Here is a 20,387-nt window from a genome sequence, read left to right as displayed (position 1 = left end):
TAACTACCGGAGTAAAGATACCGATTCAAGCCCCGGGTCCCCACCTGCAGGGGAGTCGCTTCACAGGTGGTGAGGCAGGTCTGCAGGTGTCTATCTCTCCCCCTCTCTGTCTTCCCCTCCTCTCTCCATTTCTCTCTGTTCTATCTAACAATGAACAACATCAACAACGAGGCTACAACAACAAGGGCAACAAAAGGGGGAAAAATGGCCTCCAGGAGCCGTGGATTCATGGTGCAGGCACTGAGCCCAGCAATAACCCTGGAGGAAAAAATAAAAAAGAAAGAAAGTTATAGAGGGTGGGAGTAGATAGCATAATGGTTATGCAAAGAGACTCATGCCTGACACTCTCAAGTCCCAGGTTCAATATCCCCTGCACCACCATAAGCCAGAGCTGAGCAGTGCTCTGGTAAAAAAAAAAAAAAAAAAAAAAAGGAAAATTACAGAAATAATAGTCAACCCATATCTGTGACCTTGGGAGAACCCATGTAGTTTCCAGTGGAGGAGATGGGGACACAGACTCTGGTGGTGGGAATGGTGAGGAGTTGGTCTCCTGATACCTTGTACTTTTATAAACAATATCAAATCACTAATAAAAAAAGTTTCTGAAAATTATTGAATTGTTGATGAAGCAGAACTAACCGAAGGAATAGTGCAGAGTTAGGAAAGAAGAGAAAACTCAGATGGAGAAGTTCTCTGGAGCTTGTACATACAAGTCAGGCTTTCTTACTGGTGAGCCAAATCTACACCCTGGATGTCCTTTCTTTTCTCTCCCTTTCCCTTCCCCTTCCCCTTCCCCTTCCCCTTCCCCTTCCCCTCCCTTTCCCTTCCTTTTCCTTCCCTTTCCCTTTTTTCTTTCTTTCTTTCTTTCTTTCTTTCTTTCTTTCTTTCTTTCTTTCCTTCTTTCTTTCTTTCCTTCTTTCTCTTTCTTTTTCTTTATTGGGGGATTAATGGTTTACAGTCAACAGCAAAATACTGTAGTTTGTACAGATGTAACGTTTCTCAATTTTCCACATAACAATTCAACCCCCTCTAGGTCCTCTTCTGCCATCCTGAACCTTCCCCACCAGAGTCTTTTACTTTGATGCAATACACCAAACCCAGTCCAAGTGTGGATGTTCTTTACTTTTGCATCTTTCAAGATTTATTTATTTATTTGTTTATTTATTTATTTATTTACGAGATTGAGAACCAGAGCATCACTCTGGCACATGTGATGGAAGAAGTGAGAAATCATGGTGTTGAAATCAGGAACTCATACTTTTAAGTCCAAAGCTCTAGCTACTGAATCACTTCCTAGGCCACTGCAAATTCAATTCTAATGTAGGAACTGTTTCTTGCAAAAACAGTTCCTGCAAACAGAGTGCTAAGAGTCATTATCATTTGCTTAACCCAGTTTATCGATTTCAGGTCACCTCCTTCCTCTAGGGCCATGTCAGGTAATGCCATCCTTTTAGCACCACTGTTTTATAATGACCTTATTTTAACTTAGCCCATGTTGTAAAGGCTCTATTTCCAAATAAGATCACATTCTGAGGGACTGAGGTTTAGGATTTTGATGTGCAAATTAGGAAGTCACAATTCAAATTATAAAAGTCTATTCTCTTTAGTTTGTAGTTGCATTTTTTTTCTTGCTTTCATTGTTCTTTATCTTATTCTTAAATATTAGAGAAAGAACATGCTAGTGGAACATTTCAGTTGGTTTTCTTTTAACCTATAAGCTTCTTTAGTTTCCTTTGTGATCCTTGAGTTACAAAGAACTCATTCACTTTCTTTGGTTTCACTGACGGTAAGAACTAGATCTGTAATATGTAGCCATTTATCACATATAGTTATTGAACCCTGGAAATGTGTCTAGTGTTAAATGAGATGTGCTATAAGTTAAAATACACACTGGTTAGCAATGATTGGCACAAAACAAGAAATGCTATAAACAGAAGGTAAGAGATTTAAAATAGTACAAAATCAAAGGAACCCTCCTGCACTGCTGATGGGAATGTAAATTGGTCCAACTCCTGTGGATAGCAGTCTGGAGAACTCTTAGAAGTCTAGAAGTGGACCTACCCTATGACCCTGCAATTCTTCTCCTGGGGATATATCCTAAGGAACCAAACACACCCATCCAAAAATATTTGTGTATACCTATGTTCATAGCAGCCCAATTTGTAATAGCCAAAACCTAGAAGCAACCCAGGTGTCCAACAATAGATGAGTGGCTGAGCAAGTTGTAGTCTATATACACAATGGAATACTACTTAGCTGTTAAAAATGGTGAAGTCACCTTCTTCACCTCATCTTGGGTAGAGCTTGAAGGAATCTTGTTAAGTGAGATAAGGCAGAAAGAGAAGGATGAATATGGGATGATCTCACTCATAGAAAGAACTTGAAAAATAAGAACAGAAGGGAAAATACAAAGCAGAACCTGGACTGGAGCTGGTGTATTGCACCAAATTAAAAGACTCTGGGGTGGGTGGCAGGGGGAGGATTCAGATCCTGGAACATGATGGCAGAGGAGGACCTAGTGGGGGTTGTATTGTTATTTGGAAAACTAAGAAATGTTACCCATGTACAAACTGCTACTAATAATCCCCCAATAACAACAACAACAACAACAAATATATATACAAGGATAAAAAATAATAATACAAATTCAGAAATGTAAGTTATTTTGCATTATATACTGCATAATTTTCATTATATTTATACTACATTATTTATCTCATCTACTTAGTGTTTATACTGAAACCTATTATAAATTACATTTTTTACATGTTGGGTTAAATAAAGAACTATTAAATTAGTACTGTGTTTTGTTTTTATTTTTTGGTTTTTGTTTTACCATAGCACTACTGAGCTCTGGCTTATGATGTTGTGGGGGACTGAACCTGGGATTTTGAAGCCTCAAGGCATGAAAGTCTTTTTGCATAATCATTATACTGTCTCCCCCACCCTATCTGTTGTTTCTTTTTTTAAAATTAATTAATTTATTCCCTTTTGTTGCCCTTGTTTTATTGTTGTAGTCATTATTGATATCGTTGTTGTTGGATAGGACAGAGAGAAATCGAGAGGAGGGGAAGACAGAGAAGGGGAGAGAAAGATAGACACCTGCAGACCCGCTTGACCGCCTGTGAAGGGGCTTCCCTGCAGGTGGGGAGCCAGGGGCTCGAACGGGGAATCCTTAAGCCAGTCCATGTGCTCTGTGCCTCGTGCGCTTAACCTGCTGCGCTACCACATGACTCCCTATCTGTTGTTTCTTAATATGACTACTAGAAAAATTTAATTGCATATATAATATGTATTTGAGGCTCATATTACATTCTATTTGCTATATATGTAAAGTCTAGTGCTAACCTAGACTTTAGAAACCCAGATAACGAGCCATCAGGATGCCTGAGCAGTCTAAGGCACTGTGTTCAGAAACCCAGATAAGCACCCCACTGATGGTAGTGGTTAGATGTTATCCTGTGTGCTCTTCCCAAGAACAGTGTAATTTGCTGGTAACTGTTTTGTTGCAACTGTACACAAATTAAGATTTCACCAGCTCACTGTACTTATTAAATCTTCACTGGGGCATTTCTGTGTATATATACAAGCTCAAGGTATTGATTATCATCATGCCCTGGAGTGTTCCTGGCCTCCCTTCATCTCATACATCACAACTCTTTTTGGAACAAAGCCCCCAAGCTCTGGTACCTACCAGGTGTATTTGCAGTTTCACTCTGAGGCAGTTTGCATTTGAGTCATAATTTAGTCTCTGAATTGGCTCTTCTTACCTTTGCAAAGGTTTGCCAAATGTCTCTCACCATGAGGACAGGCTTCCTCTTCGTCTTTTCCTTCTAAGATTTTAGAATGTGTGAAAGGATACAATTTTCTCTTCATCTTGTCCAAAATGTAAGTGTGAATGAGTAATGCCCACCAAAATATACAAACCATGAGACCAAGTCATTTACAGGAGCAAAACTTCAAATATCCATTCCAGATCACACACAGGCCACCCAGAGGGAGGCATCCATTGTGAAATTCAATTACCAGAACTCGTTCAGCTGTTCCCTGGAAGACCAATTAATTTCCCCCTTTCTCTACATGTGGAACCTCTTTATAAAGCCCAAATTAAGAATTTTCCAAAGGCAGTGCCTGCTTTGTCTTTTAGGTAACTATAATGAACAGGATATAAACCCTATTCTTTTTGGCTATGGAGGGCTGCCCAGATGAGAAATGGCCCACACCCTGTGGACACAGCCCCTGTTTCAACTCTCTACACCTCTTGATTTCCTAGGTCTGTTAGGGTGCATGGAAATCCTGGAATGATTCCTCCTTTCAAGTTTGTGAAGAATTTCCTCTGGGCCAGATGCTGGAGAAAATATGGAGAACAAAGTCCCTGAAAGCTTCAAGTGCTCCAGCTCAGACCAGGACAAACAACATAATTAGCATCTGGGATGGGGGAGGAGGACCTGCTGAATGATTGCTTTTAGAAACCGTAGCTGATTGTCATTTTTTTAAAAAAAAACCTTTTAAAAAAGACTTTATTTATGAGAAAGACAGAAGGAGAGAAATAACCAGACATCACTCTGGTACATGTGTTGCTGGGAATTAAGTCAGGACCTCATGCTTGAGAGTTCAATGCTTTATCCACGCTCCACTCCCCAGACCACCTGATTGTCATTCTTTATTGTATTTCCTCCTTTTATTCCTCCCTTCTTTCTTTCCTTCCTTGATTCTCTTTTTTTCTTCTCTCTCTCTCTGTCTCTTCTTTCACAGCCATCCCTGAAGACTAGAATTAGAGATGCACAAAAGAGATGCATAAAATTCACAAGATTTGGACCCAGAAGGTGGTGCAGTGGGTAAGGCATCAAACTCTCTCCTTTCAAAATTTTTTTATCTTTATTTATCTTATAGCGATAGCCAGGAATCAAGAGGAATGGGGATATAGAGAGGGAGAGAGACAGAGACACCTGCAGTACTGCTTCACGACTCGTAAAGCTTTCCTCCTGCAGGTGGAGACTGGGAACTTGAACCTGGGTCCTTGCACATTGTGACATGTGGCTCAACCAGGTGTGTTACCACCTGGTCCCCTAAGTATTGAACTCTCAAATATGAGGTCCCAAGTTCCATCATCAGTACTGTATGTGCCAGAGTGATGCTTGGGTTCTCTCTTTTTTCCTCTAATAAGTCAATAAATCTTCTTTTTTCCATTTCTTTTTTAAAATTTCTTTATTGAGGAATTAATGTTTTACACTCAACAATAAATACAATAGTTTGTACATGCATAACCTTCCCCAGTAAAATTTTTTTTTATTACAGGACTTTTTCTTGCATGTTCTAGCAGGCACTGTTTTTGTTTGGTTTTGCCCTTTGCAAGTATTAACTCACATAGGTGAACAAGTGAGAGATTTAAATTCATGCTAGGTCAGTCTCAAAGGACTGGCTGGCCTAGCTAAAGTGTGGGTTGTGAACTTTATCTCGTTGACTTCTCATAGCAACTTTCCTAGACTGGCCTTATCCCCACGAACATGTGTGGAAACCCAAGATTTGGATGGTGACAGTCCCAGCCAGATGACAGGTATATGAATCACACCATGAAGCCAGCATTTGTCCTTCCCTTTGTTGTAGTTACTGTTGTTGTTGTCACAATTGTCAGTGTAGGGGCAGGGCAGTGGTGCACCTAGCTAGGCATACATATCACAGTTGTCAGTGCGTCATCACTCCAAGTTAACTTTATCAGACAGAAAGACCACAGCACTGAAGCCTCCTCTAATGCAGTGGGAGCTGGTCTGCAGCCTGGGCCACACAAGACAGAGCAGGTACACTAGCCAAGTGAGCTGTTTTGCTAGCAAAGCTGGATTATGAATTTATATCTGTCTAACTCTAAAGTAAGGCTCCCTAAAATTTAAAGCAGCATTGAGATGAGAGAGAAGCTAGTAGCCAGGATAATACCTCAATTTACAGAGCATTGGGCTTGCATGCCTGAGGTTCCCAGTTCAATCCCTGGAGCCACAGAGACCAAACTGGTGGTCTGGTTTGTCTCTCTCTTCCTCTCTGTCTCATGTGAGTCTCTCCCATTCTCTGTCATAGAATAAATAAAATATTGAAGAAAAGAAAAGGAAAGAAAGCTGCTAGGGCCCAATGCCAGGAGGAGGAAAGCAAGCAAGTTGTTCCCAACAGCGTCAGACTGATGAGGCAATCACTGGCTCATCCAAGCAGCTGAACAGCTTCTAAACATGTTTCAGAGCTACTCAGTGGAGAGTTCAGCAAGGGTTCCCCAAGTCTGGAGCCTCCATCCACAAAGAGTGACAAATAGCACAGGGAAGTGGTGCACTGGACATTGTACACAGATTCCCTAACCAAAATTTTCTGCAAGGTTCCAAATAAGGTCACATTCACAGCTTCATGTGAACATGTCTTTATTGGGAGGAGGGTAACGAGATACTACTGGAGTAACAGCTGACATTGAAGATTTGGGAACCAACAAAAGGAAGTAGCATTAGAATTAAAATAACTAATATCCAACTGAGTTAATTTTATGTAAGTAATTAATTTATTTTTAATTATTTAATTATTATTTTTTAAACCAAAGTACTGCTTATCTCTGGCTTACAGTGGTGTCAGGGATTGAAGCTGGGACCTTGGAGCCTTGAGAATAAAAATGTTTTGCATAATCATTATACTATCTCCCTAGCCACCAGACCAGCTAACTTTAAAGATTTAACTGACTTTCTGACAATTTATAAATCAGTCAACATCTCATCTTAGAAGTAGAAAGGTGGGGGGCAGGCTGGAACCTGGGTCACACATTTTTGGAGCACACAAGGCTCCAAAAATCTCTTCAAGATGAAAGGTTTGGGGACAAGGAGATAGATCAATGCTAGAGCACAGGACTTGTATGCTTGAGAGCCCAGTTATTGGGGTATCACCGTATGCCAGAGTGGAACAGTGCTCTGACTCCTGTCTCCACTCTCTCATAAAAATAAGTAAGAAAACCTTTTTTTTTCATTTCTCTTTTCTCTCTACTTGCTAGGAGAGAGAGAAGTTAATAGGAAAAGGGAGAGATCGCTTTCTCTCCTCTCCTCTCCTCTCCCGGATCAACTAGGAATACCAAAGGAGACCACCCAGGACTGAAACAAGAAAGGACTAGAATGACCACAAGAACCCAGTAAATGACTAGTGAGTACAAACACGAGTGGCTGGTGACAGAGAGGAGAGAGGAGCCTAAGGAGAGATTAAGTGACTGCTAACAGTTCAGCAGTTTATCAGTTGAGACACAACCTCCAGTCTGTTCCACCAACAAGGGGACAGCTTAAGGGAGGAGAGGACTCCCCAGAGACTCAACAAGTGAAACTCTGGGTCTCCATTGCTACTACCCTCAAAATCTGGAGCAGCAACAGGGAGGGACACCAGGGGACAGAGATCTAACCAGGAAACTCAGGAGAAGACCTATACCTCGGTGGTATAGCTGAAAGGCTGCAAAAGTCTCTTTGCATAACCACTGGATTATCTCTGCCACACCCTGCTTTATCTCTTGGTCAGGAGTCAGTGATGAAGCTAAGAAGCCTATTGATAGTTTAAAAGCCCTCAGGCTCCCGTAGCCTACAGGGAAGAAAAAAAAAAGAGGCGTTTAAACCACTGAGCTCCAACTCAGGGAATGAAACAACTGTTAACTTCCACCACTGTGAACCCTTTAATTAACTTACTTAGACACAAGTCAATCCAGGCAATAGTGATCAATAATTTGAAAAGTACTGATAAAGGGAACTCATAAAATAATATATAAAATGGTTAAAACAACAAGAAAAAATATTGGAGAATCAAACCAGGACAAGAGTCCAGCTAAAAGTCCTCCAGAGGGTGAAGCACAAAATAACGAGTTCAACATCCAAACATTAGCTAAGGAAATAATAACAGTAGTGAGTAAAGAATTTGAAAAAATTGTAATCAGAAATACAGGAACAACAAATGAGAATATGGAAGAAAATACTAATTATCTCATGGTTATGAGAGAGCTGAAAACTGAAATCGCTGAGCTAAGAATGCAACTAGTTGAACAAGCTAAAACAGTATCAGAGCAGGGCAACAAAATAGATGAACTCCAGAAAACAGTAGAGGGCAGGGAGAATAGAATCTATGAAGCTGAAAACAGAATTAGCAAGATTGAGGATGAATTAGAGACAACTAAAAAAGAAGTAAGAGATATCAAAAAGAGATTAAGAGATGCTGAAAAAAACAACAGAGTCTTATGGGATGACTTCAAAAGAAACAATATACACATTATTGGCATACCAGAGGAAGAAAGAGAAGGAGAGGAAGAAAGCATTTTCTAGGCCATAATAGCTGAAAACTTCTTTAGTCTAGACAACATCAAAGATATAAAGATTCAAGAAGCCCAGAGGGTCCCAAACAGAATTAACACAGACCTAAAGACACCAAGATATATCATACTTCGAATGGAAAGGAATAAGGATAAAGAAAGGATCCTGAAGGCTGCAAGAGAAAAACAAAGAGTCACCTACAAATGAAAACCCATAAGATTAGCAGCAGACTTCTCCATACAAACACTACAGGCCAGAAGAGAATGGCGAGATATCTATCGAGTGCTCAATGAGAAAGGCTTTCAGCCAAGAATACTATATCCTGCTAGACTGTCATTCAGACTAGATGGAGGCATCAAAACCTTCTCAGACAAGCAACAGTTGAAGGAATCAACTATCACCAAGCTTGCCCTGAAAGAAGTTCTGAAAGGTCTCCTATAAACAACCAGACCACCACAAATAGGACATATATCAAAACACTCTAAAACTCTACAAGAATGGCGTTAAAATATCTTCAATCTTTGATATCAATAAATGTCAATGGCCTGAATTCACCTATTAAGAGACACAGAGTAGGAAGATAGATCAGAAAACACAACCCAACAATATGCTGTCTACAGGAAACCCACCTAACTCAACAAGACAAACACAGACTTAAAGTGAAAGGATGGAAAACTATCATACAAGCCAATGGCCCACAAAAAAGGGCAGCAACAGCTATTCTCATATCTGACATGATAGACTTTAAAATAGATAAGATTAAGAAAGATAGGAATGGACACTACTTAATGCTCAGAGGATCAGTCAATCAAGAGGACTTCACAATTGTTAACATTGGGATTTGGGCTGTAGCGCAGCGGGTTAAGTGCAGGTGGCGCAAAACACAAGGACCGGCATAAGGATCCCGGTTTGAACCCTGGCTCCCCACCTGCAGGGGAGTCGCTTCACAGGCGGTGAAGCAGTTCTGCAGGTGTCTATCTTTCTCTCCTCCTCTCTGTCTTCCCCTCCTCTCTCCATTTCTCTCTGTCCTATCCAACAATGACAACAACAATAATAACTACAACAATAAAACAACAAGGGCAACAAAAGGAAATAAATAAATAAAATAAATATTTAAAAAAAAGAAAATTAAAAAAAACAAAACAAAAACAATTATTAACATAATAATAATTATGTTATTAATTATGTTATTAATTATTAATAATTGTGTTATTAATTATTAATAATTATGTTATTAATGTATTTAGATGGCACCCAATGAGAAGCCATCTAAATACATCAAACTCCTACTGAAAGAGCTACAGCAATATATTAACAGTAACACAATCATAGTAGGGGACTTCAACACCAAACTCTCTCAACTTGACAGATCATCCAGGCAGAAAATCAATAAAGACATAAGGGAGCTAAATGAAGAGATAGATAAACTAGAGCTATTGAACATTTTTCAGAGTCATTCATCCCAAGAAACAGGAATACACATTTTACTCAAATCCACATTGGTCATTCTCAAGGATAGACCATATGCTAGGTCACAAAGACAGCATCAGTCAACTCAAGAGCATTGAAATCATCCCAAGCATCTTCTCAGACCACAGTGGAATTAAACTAACACTTAACAATCAACAAAAGATTAGTAACAGTCCCAAAATGTGGAAGCTCAACAGTACACTTCTTAACAACTTCTGGGTCAAAGAGGAAATCAAGGAAGAAATCAAAATGTTTTGAGAGTTCAATGAAAATGAAGACACAAGCTATCAAAATATCTGGGACACAGCTAAAGTAGTCCTAAGAGGAAAGTTCGTAGCTATACAAGCACACATTAGGAAACAACAAAAAGCACAAATAAACAGCCTGATTGCACATCTTAAAGACCTAGAAGAAGAACAACAAAGGAACCCTAAAGCAACCAGAAGGACAGAAATCACTAAAGTTAGGGCAGAAATAAATAACATTGAGAATAGGAAAACCATACAAAAGATCAACGAAAGTAAATGTTGGTTCTTCGAAAGAGTAAACAAAATCGACAAACTTTAGCCAGACTCACAAAACAAAAAAGGGAGAAGACCCAAATAAATCGGATAGTAAATGAAAGAGGAGATATCACAACAGACACCACAGAAATTCAACATATCATGCGAGGCTTCTATGAACAACTATATGCCACCAAGCTAGAGAACCTGGAAGAAATGGATAATTTCACAACAATAACTACAACAATAAAAAAAAAAAAAAAAAAAAAAAGGGGAGTCGGGCTGTAGCGCAGCGGGTTAAGCGCAGGTGGCGCAAAGCACAAGGACCGGCATAAGGATCCCGGTTCGAACCCCGGCTCCCCACCTGCAGGGGAGTCGCTTCACAGGCGGTGAAGCAGATCTGCAGGTGTCTATCTTTCTCTCCTCCTCTCTGTCTTCCCCTCCTCTCTCCATTTCTCTCTGTCCTATCCAACAACGACAACAACAATAACTACAACAATAAAAAAAAAAAAAAAAAAAAGAAATGGATAATTTCCTAGATACCTACCAACTTCCAAAACTAAGTAAAGAGGAAGTGGATAACATGAACAAGCCCATCAAAGCTAATGAAATTGAAACAGTTATCAAAAATCTCCCCAAAAATAAAAGTCCTGGACCAGATGGTTTTACAAATGAATTCTACAAAACCTTCAAAGAATAACTAATACCTCTACTTTTAAAAGTCTTCCAGAAGATTGAAGACACTAGAATACTCCCTGCCAGCTTCTATGAAGCCAACATCACCCTGATACCAAAAGCAGACAGGGACACAACCAAAAAAGAAAACTACAGACCAATATCTCTGATGAACATTGATGCGAAAATACTGAACAAAATTCTAGCCAACCGGATATAGCAGTATATCAAAAAGATTGTTCATCATGACCAAGTGGGGTTTATCCCAGGCATGCAAGTTTGGTTTAATATACGTAAATCAATGTGATCCACCACATCAACAAAAGCAAGACCAAAAACCACATGGTCATATCAATAGATGCAGAGAAAGCCTTTGACAGAATACAACATCCCTTTATGATCAAAACACTACAAAAAATGGGAATAGATAGAAAATTCCTGAAGAGAGTGGAGCCTATATATAGCAAACCTACAGCCAACATCATACTCAATGATGAAAAACTGGAAGAATTTCCCCTCAGATCAGGTACTAGACAGGGCTGTCCTCTATCGCCATTACTATTCAACATAGTGTTGGAAGTTCTTGCCATAGCAATCAGGCAGGAGCAAGGAATTAAAGGAATACAGATTGAAAGAGAAGAAGTCAAACTCTCCTTATCTGCAAATGACATGATAGTATACATGGAAAAACCTAAGGAATCCAGCAAGAAGCTTTTGGAAATCATCAGGCAATACAGTAAGGTGTCAGGCTATAAAATTAACATTCAAAAGTCAGTGGCATTCCTCTATGCAAACACTAAGTTAGAAGAAACTGAAATCCAGAAATCAATTCCTTTTACTATAGCAACAAAAACAATAAAATATCTAGGAGTAAATCTAACCAAGGAAGTGAAAGACTTGTATACTGAAAATTATGAGTCACTACTCAAAGAAATTGAAAAAGACAAAGAAGTGGAAAGATATTCCATGTTCATAGGTTGGAAGAATTAACATCATCAAAATGAATATATTATCCAGAGCCATCTACAAATTTAATGCTATCTCCATCAAGATCCCAAGCACATTTTTTAGGAGAATAGAAAAAATGCTACAAATGTTTATCTGGAACCAGAAAAGCCCTAGAATTGCCAAAACAATCTTGAGAAAAAAGAACAGAACTGGAGGCATCACACTCCCAGATCTCAAACTGTATTATAGGGCCATTGTCATCAAAACTGCTTGGTACTGGAACATGAATAGACACACTGACCAGTGGAATAGAATTGAGAGCCCAGAAATGAGGCCCCACACCTATGGACATCTAATCTTTGACAAAGGGGCCCAGACTATTACATGGTGAAAGCAGAGTCTCTTCAACAAATGGTGTTGGAAACAATGGGTTGAAACATGCAGAAGAATGAAACTGAATCACTATATTTCACCAAATACAAAAGTAAATTCCAAGTGGATCAAGGACTTGGATGTTAGGCCACAAACTATCAATTACTTAGAGGAAAATATTGGCAGAACTCTTTTCCGTATAAATTTTAAAGACATTTTCAATGAAACGAATCCAATTACAAAGAAGACTAAGGCAAGTATAAACCTATGGGACTACATCAAATTAAAAAGCTTCTTCATAGCAAAAGAAACCACTACCCAAACTAAGAGACCCCTCACAGAATGGGAGAAGATCTTTACATGCCATACATCAGATAAGAGTTTAATAAGCAACATATATAAAGAGCTTGCCTGACTCAACAACAAGACAACAAATAACCCCATCCAAAAATGGGGGGAGGACTTGGACAGAATATTCACCACAGAAGAGATCCAAAAGGCTGAGAAACGCATGAAAAAATGCTCCAAGTAGTATGGACCGACCAGTCAACGCCCATGTTCAGCGAGGAAGCAATTACAGAAGCCAGACCTTCTACCTTCTGCAACCCTCAATGACCCTGGGTCCATGCTCCCAGAGGGATAGAGAATGGGAAAGCTATCGGGGGAGGGGGTGGGATATGGAGATTGGGCGGTGGGAATTGTGTGGAGTTGTACCCCTCCTAAAATAAAAAAAAATAAAAAAAATAAAAATAAAGTAAAAAAAAAAAAAAAATGCTCCAAGTCTCTGATTGTCAGAGAAATGCAAATCAAGACAACAATGAGATACCACTTCACTCCTGTGAGAATGTCATACATCAGAAAAGGTAACAGCAGCAAATGCTGGAGAGGGTGTGGGGTCAAAGGAACCCTCCTGCACTGCTGGTGGGAATGTCAATTGGTCCAGCCTCTGTGGAGAACAGTCTGGAGAACTCTCAGAAGGCTAGAAATGGACCTACCCTATGACCCTGCAATTCCTCTCCTGGGGATATATCCTAAGGAACCCAACACATCCATCCAAAAAGATCTGTGTACACATATGTTTTTAGCAGCACAATTTGTAATAACCAAAACCTGGAAGCAACCCAGGTGTCCAACAACAGATGAGTGGCTGAGCAAGTGGTGCTATACATACACAATGGAATACTACTCAGTTGTAGAAAATGGTGACTTCACCATTTTCAGCCGATCTTGGATGGACCTTGAAAAATTCATGTTAAGTGAAATAAGTCAGAAACAGAAGGATGAATATAGCATGATCTCACTCTCAGGCCGAAGCTTAAAAAGAAGATCAGAAAAGAAAACAGAAGTAGAACCTGAAATGGAATTGGCGTACTGCACCAAAGTAAATGACTCTGGGGTGGTGGGTGGGGAGAATACAGATCCATGAAGGATGATAAATGACATAGTGGGGGTTGTATTGTTAAATGGGAAACTGGGGAATGTTATGCATGTACAAACTATTGTATTGACTGTTGAATGTAAAACATTAATTCCCCTATAAAGAAATAAATTTTTTAAAAAAAGAACGAAAAAAAAAAAGGAAAATGGAAGACAGAGAGCCTGCAGTCCTGCTTCACTGTTCATGAAGCTTCCCCTCTGCAGGTGGGGACAGGGCCTTGACCCTAGGTCCTTGTGTATGGTACTGTGTGTGCTCAGCAAGCTGTGCCACTGCCTGGCCCCCTAAATATTTTCTTTAGAAAAAAATTTTACATCAAATGTAAAATATTAATCCCCCAATAAAGAAATTTAAAAAAAAGTTTACAGAGGCGGGCATTAGCTCAGCAGGTTAAGCACACATGGCGTGAGGCGCAAGGACCGGCATAAGAAGACCGGTTAGAGCCCCTGGCTCCCCACCTGCAGGGGAATCTTCACAGGTGGTGAAGCAGGTCTGCCGGTGTCTATCTTTCTCTCCCCTTCTCTGTCTTCCCCTCCTCTCTCCATTTCTCTCTGTAGCTATCCAACAATAAAAATATTTTTTAAAAAATAAAAAAATTTTTATAGGGACAAGGAGGACAATAAAACAGAAGTCATTATTTATCCTTTTAAGAAAAAAAAAATTGTCTGCTTTCTTAGTTTATCTAAAAGAGAGAAAAACAAAAGCATTACTTTGGCACATGCAACACCAGGGACCAAACTCAGAGCTTCATGCCTAAAATTCCAGTGCTCTATTTGCTGTGCAACCTCCTGGGCCACAGGAGGATTTATTTCAGGATCAGTTAAGATTGCATGCCTGTGGGTGGTTGAAAACACACTTAGGTAAGGAATGAAGTCTTGGTGTGTGCTTAGCATAAGTGCCTCTATTCTGGAACTGTCATTTACTTTTTAGCAGAATGAATGTCTTTAAACTGAGCATTAGACAGCTCTACGGCCAAATTTTCCCACTTAGCACTGTCCTGGGTGGGGGGGTACCTGATTGCTTTCATCCCAGCCTGTTGCCATGGTCTCTCTTCTCATCTCCCCTCTTTATGTTTTACACAGGAATCCATGAAGACAAGATTCTGAACCAAGGTTGAAAATAAGACAAGGATGTAGGAGTCAAATACAGAAAACAGTGCTTAGGTAAAAAATGAGTGATTTTGGGAATCGGGCAGGTTAAGCGCAGGTGGTGCAAAGCACAAGGACTGGCCTGAGGATCCTGGTTCGAGCCCCCAGCTTCCCACCTGCAGGGGAGTCGCTTCACAGGCGGTGAAGCAGGTCTGCAGGTGTCTATCTTTCTCTCCTCCTCTCTGTCTTCCCCTCCTTTCTCCATTTCTCTCTGTCCTATCCCAACAACGACATCAATCATAACTACAACAATAAAACAACAAGGGCAACAAAAGGGAATAAATAATAAATAATTTTTTAAATGAGTGATTTCTTTCTTTCTCTCTTTCTCTCTCTTTCCTTCTTTCTTTCCTTCTTTCTTTCTATCTATCTTTCTTTCTTTTTTTTTGCCTCCAGGGTTATTGCTGGGGCACGATGCCTGTACTACAAATCCACTGCTACTGGAGGCCATTTTTCCCTTTATGTTGCCCTTGTTATTTATTGTTGTTGTTGTTATTCTTGGACAGGAAAGAGAGAAATCAAGAGAGGAAGGGAAGACAGAGAGGGGGAGAGAAGGATAGACACCTGCAGACCTGCTTAACTGCTTGTGAAGTAAACCCCCCTCTGCAGACAGGGAGCTGGGGGCTGGAACCGGGATCCTTATGCTGGGTCCTTGTGCTTTGTGCCACCTGTGCTTAACCCACTTCGCTACCATCTGACCCTCCAAAATGAATGATTTCTGCACTTTGTTCAAGTTATTCAATAGTTACTGAGCACCAAGTACCAATGAACCACTAGTGTAGGCACAATAGTGCCTGGGGACACAGCACCACTCACCTCTGTGGATTACCCTCTAGAGGCAATCTTCTTTTTAAAGTAAATGGCACAGGGCTCACCAGAAAGTGTGTGTGCCTTGCCATGTTCAACCCCAGTTCCATGTGGTAGGTGCCATGGTACCAGGGGAAGCTCTGGTGCTGTGGTGTCTCCTCCTCTCTCCCTTTCTCTTCTATCTGAATAAAAAAGAGTCCTGAAACAATAAAATGGCATATTGCAAGGTCTCAATTCTGTATAACAAAATGAAAATAAATTATAAAAAGGAAAAGGTACATTATATGAGGAGGTGAGGTAAAAGAATCAAGAGGTGGAACTTGAGTTGACTGGAAAGAAATGAAGACTCACGGGGCCAGGTGGTGGCACACCTGGTTAAGTACATACATTGAAGTGTGCAAGAACCTGGTTCAAGCTCCTGGTCCCCATCTGCAGGGGGAAGGCTTCACAAGTGGTGAAGCAGGGCTGTAGGTATCGCTGCCCCTCCCTCTCTCTCTCTCCCTTTCCTCTAATTTCTCTCTGTATCAAATAATAAATAAATAAATATATTAAAAAGAAAGGAAGGAAGGAAGGAAGGAAGGAAGGGAAATGGCTGGGGGGTAGTGCATCAAGTTATGAGCACATAGAGCTGGGATTGAATGGTAGCGCAGTGCGAAGCACAAGGAAGCACAAGGACTGGCGGTTCGAGCCCCTGGCTCCCCACCTGCAGGGGGGTTGCCTCACAGGCAGTGAAGCAAGTATGCAGGTGTCTTTCTCTTCCCCTCACTGTCTCCCCTCCTCTCTCAATTTCTCTCTGTCCTGTCAAACAACAAAAGCAATGACAACAATAATAATAACGACAACAACATAGGCAACAAAATGGGAAAAATGGCCTCCAGGAGCAATGGATTCGTAGTGCAGGCACCAAGCCCCCAACAATAATCATGGAAGCAAAAAAAAAATGTATATATATAAACAAAAACACATCGAGCTATGTGGAAGGACCTGTGCAAGGATTCTGCTTCGAGATCCTTGTCGCTTTGCAAGTGTTGAAGCTGGTCTGCAGGTGTCTTTCTGTCTCCCCTCCTCTCTCTTTATTTATTATTATTATTATTATTATTATTATTATTATTATTATTATTACCTCCAGTGTATCGCTGGGGCTCAGTGCCTGAACTGCAAATCCACTGCTCTTGGAGACCATTTTTCCCATTTTGTTGCTCTTGTTGTTAGTGTTATTGTTGTTATTGCTGTTGTTGTTGGAAGACAAAGAGGAGGAGAGAAAGACAGACACCTTTAGACCTGCTTCACTGCCTGTGGAGGGGGGGCTCAAAGCAGGATCTTTGCATCAGTCCTGGTGCTTTGCGCATGTGCGCTTAATCCGCTGCGCTACCGCCTGCCCCCCTCTTTATTTTATTTTTTATTATCTTTATTTTTATTTATTGGATAGAGACAGCCAGAAATCAAGAGAAAAGTGGGTGGTAAAGAGGGAGGGGAAGAGACAGAGAAGCATCTACAACACTGCTTCATCACTCGAAATGCTTTCCCCTACAGGTGGGGACCGGAGGTTTGAACCTGGGTCCTTGCGCATTGGAATATGTGTGCCACCACACGGCCCTTCTCCTCCTTTCAATTTCTCTCTGTCCTATCCAAGAACAATAGCAGCAGCAGCAACAACAATAACAACAATGTAAAAAAGATGACCCTCAGGAGCAATTGATTCATAGTGCAGGCACCCAGCCCCAGCGATAACCCAACTCACTTGAGTGCCTGGGGGGGAACTGAAGGCAGCTGATATGCACCTGCTGGCTTAGGCTTCAGGCCCTCTCCCCACCCCATCTCTCCACAGCTTTGGCCACTTGCTCCAGATTTGTTGTAACTGCTCTGTGGGTCTCATGCTTAGACCACTTACCTTCTGTCTTCTCCAGAAATGCTCTACTGATGTTGAGGTGGGAAATAATTTGAAAATGAGCTTCTGGGAAGGATGAGGAAGTTAACACCAGAGGGAACAAAACAAGTGGATACATTCCTCCCCACACCTCTCCTGGATGGGTTGTCCTAAGCTGACGCCATTCTTCTTTTCTCTCATAAAACATCACCACCAGATCAAACAACCAATCATGTTTGACACCAAGTAGTAGCTTGCTCTGTATCACACAGACTTCCCTTCTCCCTGAGTCTGCAGCGCTGGTAAACACACAGTATAAATAAGCATGGGGTGGGGGGAGTGGGTAGAGAGCATAATGGTTATGCAAAGATACTCTCATTTCTAAGGCTCCAAAGTCCCAGGTTCACATGACCATAAGCCAGAGCTGATCAGTGCTCTGGTAATAATAATAATAATAATAATAATAATAATAATAATAATAAATAAACAAGTATTTTATTCATTATTGAGAGCTGATTCAAAGTATCGGAGTGTTGGAAAAGTCATGACATATTTTTCATAACTTTTCTGACAACTCAATAGTATACTAAGAGACTAGCAATGATGATATACACTTAATGCACATGTGAAGGCAGATCCCAACTGCCCTAAGTCTGACATAAAAGGACTTAAAAATTCATCAAGTTATTCCTGGTGGTTACTTCTTCAGGCAATTTTTTTCTTGAAGAACATGTCTCACAGTACCTAAAAAAAGACAATGAGAAGATAGGAATGAACATTTGACACTGACTTTGCAAGCCATCTTTCAAAAATGTAATCTCAGGGACTCAGAAACAACTCACCTGGTGAAGTGTATACCTTGTTATGCTTGAAGCCCTAGGATAAATTCCTGGTACCACATGGGAACACCGTGGATGGCACCAGGGAGCTCCATAGATGGTGGAGCAGTGGTGGCACACGTGGTTAAGCACACACATTATCATGTGCAAGGAACTGGGTTCGAGCCCATGCTCCCAACCTGCAGGGAGGAAGCTTCATGAGTAGTACTGCAGATGTATCTCTCTCTCCTTATCTTCCCACCCACCTCAATTTCTCTCTGTCCTATCAAATAAGGAAATAAAAGGGATGCATTGGATCGACCTTCTCGTGGTGCATCCCGTGAGTACCCATTCATTGGGGAAACTGATTATCTTTCCTAGCCGACTGAATCCACATGGATCCCAGTCACTTTCAAAGCCAGTAACAAGCAGCTCCTGACAGCTTTCAACCTGACCTGTTGACTGGCTACGGAAGAAGGGCAAACGCTAGAAGAAGAAGGAAATAAAAGGGAGGGTCTGGAGCAGTGGATTTGACACTTAAGCACTGAGCCCCAGCAATAACCCTGGTAGCAGGAGAGAGAGAGAGAAGGAGAGAGACTGCTCAGTGGTATACATGCATAGAGTGCATGTGAAAGACCAATGGCTCATCCTACAACCTTTCATTTACAAAAGAAAAGAGGAACTGTTAGAGAAACACTTAAGACTGAAGCTTGGGATTCAGCTTGGGGATCCTGACCAGAGTCCAGACTTGGAGCTCAAGAGCTGTACTGTCATTTAAGGAATGTATTTACCATCCCTTGACTCCTGATGACCCGTAGCTAGAGCCACTTACCTTATGTATTGCTATCTGACCTCTTGTGCCTCAGTAAGGGTATCTGTCCAGCCTCTTTTTACTAGTTAATATCTGAACAGCATATTGTTAATTTTTCTTACTCTGAGACAGAGATTAATTGCTACTTCACATTACACTCAATTTCTATTAGTTTGGGATTTACTTCCTCAGTGATACCACCAGCACTGAGCTTGAATAAAACATTTTAACCTAGACAAGCTCATTATATTCTTGAAGGTGAGTAGGAAGAAGGGTTAAAGAACCAGCTCCAGCTTTGCAGGTTTGAGGGCATCCATTTACATCCATCAAGAGATTGTCAAGCAGGTTGGGGACCAGAGAGTGATAGATGATGGAGGATGGAAGCTACTAGAAGAACAATTCTGTTCAGGCCTCAAGTCACTAGAACAAACCTTTCTCCAGAGCCAGCTTTAAACACTGGCTCTGACACCCCCTCCCTTCAGCCCCCTCCCCAAAGAGTTCACAATCTTGGTCCCAAACAGCTCATCTTGATCCAAGTAGAACTCCATTTCCCAGTATGCTCTGCCATCATTCTACTTTCTATTTGATGAATCATTTTTAGGGTCTGGTTTTTTCCCCCTTAAATTCTGTTAAGAATAGTAAAGTTTTCTTCTCATATGTAAAGATGCTATGCCAGTTATCAAGTTCATGCCATTATCATTGTAAATAGCATGCTATTTTTTCCCCAAGGCTTGACCCCTGTTGCTGAGATTTCTCCATCACCTGAAGTTGCCCTGTATTGAGAATTCCTCTTACCCAGAAGCCAACTGCTCACCTACGCCTCTCTGACTCCACAATCTGGCCCTGCTGATGCCATTCCTCCCTCCCTTCCCTAAAGGGAATATGATACATGCCCCACATATCCATGCCCTTCCAGTGCTACATGGAGACTGAAAAATCCAAGGATTCTCCACAGGAAATGTTCAGATTATAGAAATGGCTTACCATCATATTCACTTTCTCCTGAATACTTCAGACTTCTAGGTTTCATTTTTTTTTCAGAGTCTAATCTCCATAGGACAGCAAAATGACATGTTCAAAGATAGAGACAGAAAAAAAAGCAAAAACAAGGATATAGACAGGAGGGAAGAAAACATAGGAAATCCTAACTGTCAAAACTGTAATAATTTCTTTTAGTTAGTTATTTTAGATGGAGCCACAGAGAAAGTGGGAGGGAAGGGGGAGATAAAGACT

The 20,387-nt window shown here is 40.8% G+C and overlaps 1 long non-coding RNA gene across 1 annotated transcript; it reads left to right on the top strand.

Annotated features, from left to right (window-relative positions):
* Positions 1-7,096: 7,096 nt before the first annotated feature.
* LOC132541895 (uncharacterized) lies at positions 7,097-20,069 on the top strand. Its single transcript, XR_009553000.1, has 3 exons — positions 7,097-7,158; positions 14,786-14,866; positions 19,884-20,069. It is a non-coding gene; the product is annotated as an uncharacterized LOC132541895 (long non-coding RNA).
* Positions 20,070-20,387: the final 318 nt, after the last annotated feature.

Source organism: Erinaceus europaeus, chromosome 1 (assembly GCF_950295315.1).
Source record: "Erinaceus europaeus chromosome 1, mEriEur2.1, whole genome shotgun sequence".
Classification (NCBI taxonomy): domain Eukaryota; kingdom Metazoa; phylum Chordata; class Mammalia; order Eulipotyphla; family Erinaceidae; genus Erinaceus; species Erinaceus europaeus.
Note: the sequence above shows the minus strand (reverse complement) of the source record. Positions and strands in the feature narration are given on the sequence as shown.